This window comes from Nicotiana tomentosiformis, chromosome 1 (genome assembly GCF_000390325.3).
Source record: "Nicotiana tomentosiformis chromosome 1, ASM39032v3, whole genome shotgun sequence".
NCBI classification, from domain to species: domain Eukaryota; kingdom Viridiplantae; phylum Streptophyta; class Magnoliopsida; order Solanales; family Solanaceae; genus Nicotiana; species Nicotiana tomentosiformis.
Window position 1 is genome coordinate 83,926,085 of NC_090812.1, and position 5,969 is coordinate 83,932,053.

Below are 5,969 nucleotides of genomic sequence, written 5' to 3' on the forward strand. Positions count from 1 at the left end.
GACCATCGTCTGACGGGATAGCTATCACGTATGACATGATCGGGCTTGATACAAACGTCAGTGTATATCGAATCGTACCGTTGGAAAATTATATCGTTCCTCGCTACATCCTTTCCGAGAAACGAGGGAACTATCTGTATATGGCCAAAACTGGTTAGTGCTTCGTACGCACTGGTCGAGATGGTAATACAACAAATCGAAGAACGTCTTTATAATATCAGGTTGAGGTCCGAAGTCAAGTCACCGAGCTTATTATTTCAGAGACCGATCAAAGTCGAGCTCGATATCATTATCGAGCTCAAATACAAATCGAACTGTGATACGAAATGAAGTTATCGAGCTTAAGAGTCAGAGATCGACCAACACCAATCCCGAATCGATACCGGGCTCCGAGTCAGAATCGATCTCGAATCAAGATAGAGAGCCCGAGTCGATATCGAGCTCGAGTTAATAACGAGCCCATAGACAAGAGCCGTTGCAAAAACATTAGGGGAGAGAATCCCGGCGGGAATTAGGGAAAATCTGATTTATCATGGGTTTTCCACTATGTATTTTTAGTTATATCTAAAGTAAGATCTCTCCACTATAAAAGGATGATTATTGTTTCTGTAGGGGCCATCAAGACATTGTAACAAAAAATACTGTTTCTCATATTGAAAGAGTAATCTTTTGAGCTTCATCATTTCATCTTATTTGCTCATTCATTATCCACCTTTCAACTGTATTTATCTTTCACTCTTTACGGTATAGATTGGATATTTCCATTTCTCTTTACGATTTGTGTCAAGTTACATCACATACCCTTAGAACTACATATAAAATCAACTCTATCCGATTTTCGAGTAAACACGCCCCCAAATTGTTAAGCCGTTAATTATAAAATCTCAATCCGTTCACCATCCATTAGCCCGATAATCCGATACCAATAAGTCAATAAGCCTTCGATTTGGTTCGGTTAACAATTTCGGTTCGGTTTTGAACCGCCCTAACTTGTAATATATTTGATAAGAATTTTGATTCTGCTCCTAAAATAGTAAACAGGAATGGACGATTTAAGTTGGGCAAATTAAAGGGGGATGAACGAAGAAATTGTCCAAAAGATAAGTTATAGGAGTATATATATTTCTTCATAATAAACATATCATTCTTTTACTCATCCCAGGGCATGAACTATTAATTTAATTAAAATAATTAATTGCGATTTGATTTAGGAATATTAAGATTCCAAGAGATGACCATGGACGCACGTGGTCAAAGGTCTTTTATATGTCGAAATGTACAGTATTCGGCCTTTTGAATTGACTCATGGGTTTTAATTATATGCTCAGTCATTCCATGTGGAATTAACGTACATATTTTGTGTTTTTGTAATTGAAGTATTATAAGTATTTTATTTTAATAGAATAAAAATGTATTTGAATGACCTAAGCCTTAAAAACGAACTGGTTCCCTCTTTAGAAAATATAAAGAATATTCAACAATAATCTTCTTTTACTTTTATATTGAAAGTTATGGTTTTGTCGTTGAATAGTTTATCCTGATGAAGTTAGTTTTGCTCATTCAATATAGACAGACAGATGTTAGTTTTGCTCATTCAATATAGACAGACAGATGTAGGATTTTCTGCAATTTTCTCGTCAATATGAAAGAAATATAGAACCCATAAAATCCCTGACAATAGTTGGTCAAAGGGCAGTCTAAATTAGAAAAAACAAAGTAACTTTGAGGATGAGACGATATTAATAATCCAAGAATCCAATTTAGGATGATAAATTATAAGTAGAAAAATTGATGTAATAGTATGGCCAGAGGCAGTCTAATTTAGAAAAAGAAATAACTTTGAGGATGAAACTGTTAATAATCCAAGACTCCAAATTTAGGATGGTAAATCAGCTGAAATTTTGATACACGAGTTATTTTTTGTCTCTTGAATAAACAACTAAATCCTGTCATGATCACCAAAGATTAATGTCCCTATGTTCTTAATTACAGATAATAAAGTCATATTTAGTAGGAAGCGCTTTATCCAAAGTGAATTTTTTCTGGTGAAAAACTAGAATAAAAAAAAAATAGATTAGGTATGGTTTGTATGCACAAAATGTATAAACCGATTGTTTGAAGTTGTAATAAGTTGAAAATTCATTCAACTTGATTTTCTTTTTCACTTTTACTTTGATTTTCTTTTCTTGTTTTACTCAATTCCTAATCAACCCTAAACTATATATATAGAGAGGAGGATAATATTAAATTGGAATTAGTTCTGTCTTCTTTTTCCTTGTTTAACTTGAATTCATGAAGCTTGACTTTCCTTCTTCGTCGTTTTTTTTTTTTTTGGTTGTAATTTTCACGTTTTTGGTTCTCTTCTTTCACTCAATCTCTAATCAACTTTTATCCATATAGAAAGCTGGGGGACTTTATCGAATCGGAATTATGTCTTCCTTCTTTGTTTTCGTGGTGAGGTGGGGGTGCGGGACAGAATCTGCGGCAGATCTAAATTGATTAAATTTTGTATAATAAAATCAAAATTATGATTAGGTTATTCCAATCTAGAGTACTAGTCATTTGCGCTATACCAGAAAGTAAGGAGCGTATTACTATTACGTAGTACGTGGATTCTTAATGATAGATTACTAACGCAGGAAAAGGACTTTGATAGAGATATAATGGCAGGGTACAATAATCACATCATTATAAGTTGAAAGAAAGGAGATTGCCGGGGTCCTCCACTTCCAAATATTTGTACATCCAAATGTATGCATGTGATAGAGTTGTACCTAGCAATAGCATAGTGTATATAACTTGTACGGTTAATATCCTTTTTCTTTTACTTCTATAGTACTATATGTTTCTCGTGGAGTAAGATTAAAGCAGGTGTTGCTGTAAAAGTAACAAAATAAAGCAGGGCTTCATCAAAAGAGAGTACTGCCCTGTACTTGACAAAGGGCGGAACTATCGTACCGTTTGGTTTATGGTTTGGGTTTTGGCCTAAACTTTTTATTTATATTAAAAAATTAACTTAATATATATTAATAATTTACGTAAAATCCAATAAGTTATCTTTCCTATATTTTAGAATCCTTAAATTCAAAATTCTGACTCCGTATCTATAAATACAATGTGACAACGAAAAAAAGAACGGAAAAAACACGAAAATAAGTGCAGTGAAAAGTTAGATACCAGAAGTGGGATTTATTGAAGTCGTAAAAATAAAGAGATCATGCACAGAATATTCATACATGCTGTCAATTCTTTATGAGTGTCTTTAATTTGGTACCAAAAAGTGTTTAAAAAAGAAAAAGATAGAGAGACTCTTTGTTTTGAGCAAGTTCCCTGTAATGAGGATCTGCTTTTTACCTATCAAGTCCAAGCAATCACTTAAATAGTGGGAAATTTAATCATTTTGCTTTCTTATAGGAATATGAGAAAGTTGAAATACTGCCTTCTGAGCCTCTGCGTGCACTATATATGTTGAGTCTCACTGGTTTTAATTTTTTTACTACTACACTAGTGCTCCTACGATATAATTGAGAAAGTAGCTCGTTTTATATATTAAAAAAAAACTTGAAAATTAATTAACTTAATTTGACTATACTTTATAGTATTAGCTAGTGTATGTCCCCACTAGCTAATTAAAGTGATCCTCCATGTTAACAATAGCCATGTGCATGTGCTTCACTTCTGTATGTTTTCGGCATTTGCATGTAATTTGAAGTAGTTGAAAAACTAGTAGTAACACTTTCCAGCTCGCTACTATTTCTATTCATGTGTTGCATTATTGGAATATTGCTATTCGGTTATGAAGCATCATTGTTAAGTCAGCTGTTATTATCATTTACCAAAGACCCAGAAGTTGCTTTCCCCAATTCTTACTTTTGTGGAGTCCAGAATCAAAATGCGATTTCTTTGGACTCAAAGAACCAAAATATATGAGGAAAACTTAAGGATCATAATATGTATAGCGTGGTATTTCACCGCGCTATACCTTAACAGCACGTTTGTCCGTTAAGATATAGCGCGGTGAAATACCGCGCTATACTTGAACTCAAATGGGCGGAAAGCTATAGCGCACATATGTACTGCGCTATACGATAGCGCTCTATATATGTGCGATATACCTACACAAATAAGCCGGCCATCTTCTTCCCCAAACAAAATAGACCCCCCCCCCCCCCCCAATTAAAAAAAAACAACAACGGTCCCCCCCCCCCCCCCCCCCATTTTAAGCAAAAAAACTCGTTTAGAGCCCACCGGTCCCACAAAAAGTATAGATTCTCGGTCCCACATCCTAGCTAAGGCGTTATCTCGTAGTGGGTTGCTCATTTCAACTCCAAATCACCAAATCTTCAAGTTTTCAGAAAATTAAAACCGAGGTATTCCGACTTAGTTTTTGTTAAAACTCATGTATAAAAAATGCCTATTAATTATTTTTTACTATGCTCTATGTTATTTCGTGATTGTTTTGCGATTTAATTAATATGTTATTTTTTTATCCGGATTATATTATTAGTGTGCTAAAAAAATTAATAAAATAGAGAAATTGTTATTAATTGTTAGAAAAAATGTTAATTAGTTAATTTTTACTGTGGTATATATTTTTTCGTTATTGTTTTGTTATTAAACAATAACAAAAGGTTGTGAGAGGTTGTTTTGTCGTACAAGAGTGGGTTGCCCTAGTGGTAAGCACCCTCCACTTCCAACCAAGAGGTTGTGAATTCGAGTCACCCCAAAAGCAAGGTGGGGAGTTCTTGGAGGGAGGGAGCCGAGGGTCTATCGGAAACAGACTCTCTACCCCAGGGTAGGGGTAAGGTCTGCGTACACACTACCCTCCCCAGACCCCACTAGTGAGATTATACTGGGTTGTTATTATTGTTATTGTTGTTGTTTTGTTATTAAATTAATTTGTTATTTTTATCCGATTTAGATTATTTATTTGCTAAAAGACTAGTAAAATTGATAAATTATTATTTTAGGTATAATTAACCTTACTTAGATGGTATTGTTGTACATATATGAATATGTGACCTTATTTACCAAATTTTGTGCCCTAATGTAGTGCTCGTATTTGTAATGTAGTGCCCTTTTAGCGTTGTAAAATGTAGTGCCTTTTAGCGTAGTATCTTTGTAGTTATTGAAATTAATCATTTAATTATCTGTTAAACCCAAAAATATCTGAAAAAAGCTGATAGTTCAAGCACAAACTCTCTCGAATTCTAGTCAACAAACGTAAGAAAATAACATTAGAAAACAACAATATTTGTCAAACTAAGTAATGTTATATGAATATTTAATAATTAAATCCTATATAGTTATGAAAATTAATTATTTAATTTTATTATAGTCCAAAATAGTTGAGTGACAAACAAACATATAAAATAATAAACTAACATATAAAATAACAGACCTGTTGAGTGATAAATTGGAAAAATTTTCTTATCATGAACACAAGAACATTGGATACCTTGTGCAACTAGGCCTCAAATATCGAGTCTGGAATCAAAATGTGGTTCATTTGGACTCACACTAACTATTGTTATATGAATATTTAATAATTAAATCATGTATAGTTATGAAAATTAATTATTTAATTTTATTATAGTCAAAAATAGGTGAGTAACAAACAAACATATAAAATAATAAACTAACATATAAAATAAGAAACAAACATATTAAATAGTAAACTAACATATAAAATATTAAAGATGTTAAGCAATGAAAAAAAAAATACTTTAATAATATTGTTCAATTTACAGTAGTCGTCATGGAGGTTCCGCTTGTGCATCCCGGACCTGCCTCGCTAGAGCTACTGTTGCTACAGGCCGAACATAGGTCTTCGTACATATGGGAGGGGCAGTTATTGGCCCAGATGTTCCGTGCTAGACGAGTAGATGATAGGTGGGACTTTCTTAGGGCCCATCATCTTCATCCCCGTATAGTCAGACACCTTCAGGATACGGGTTTATATATGATTA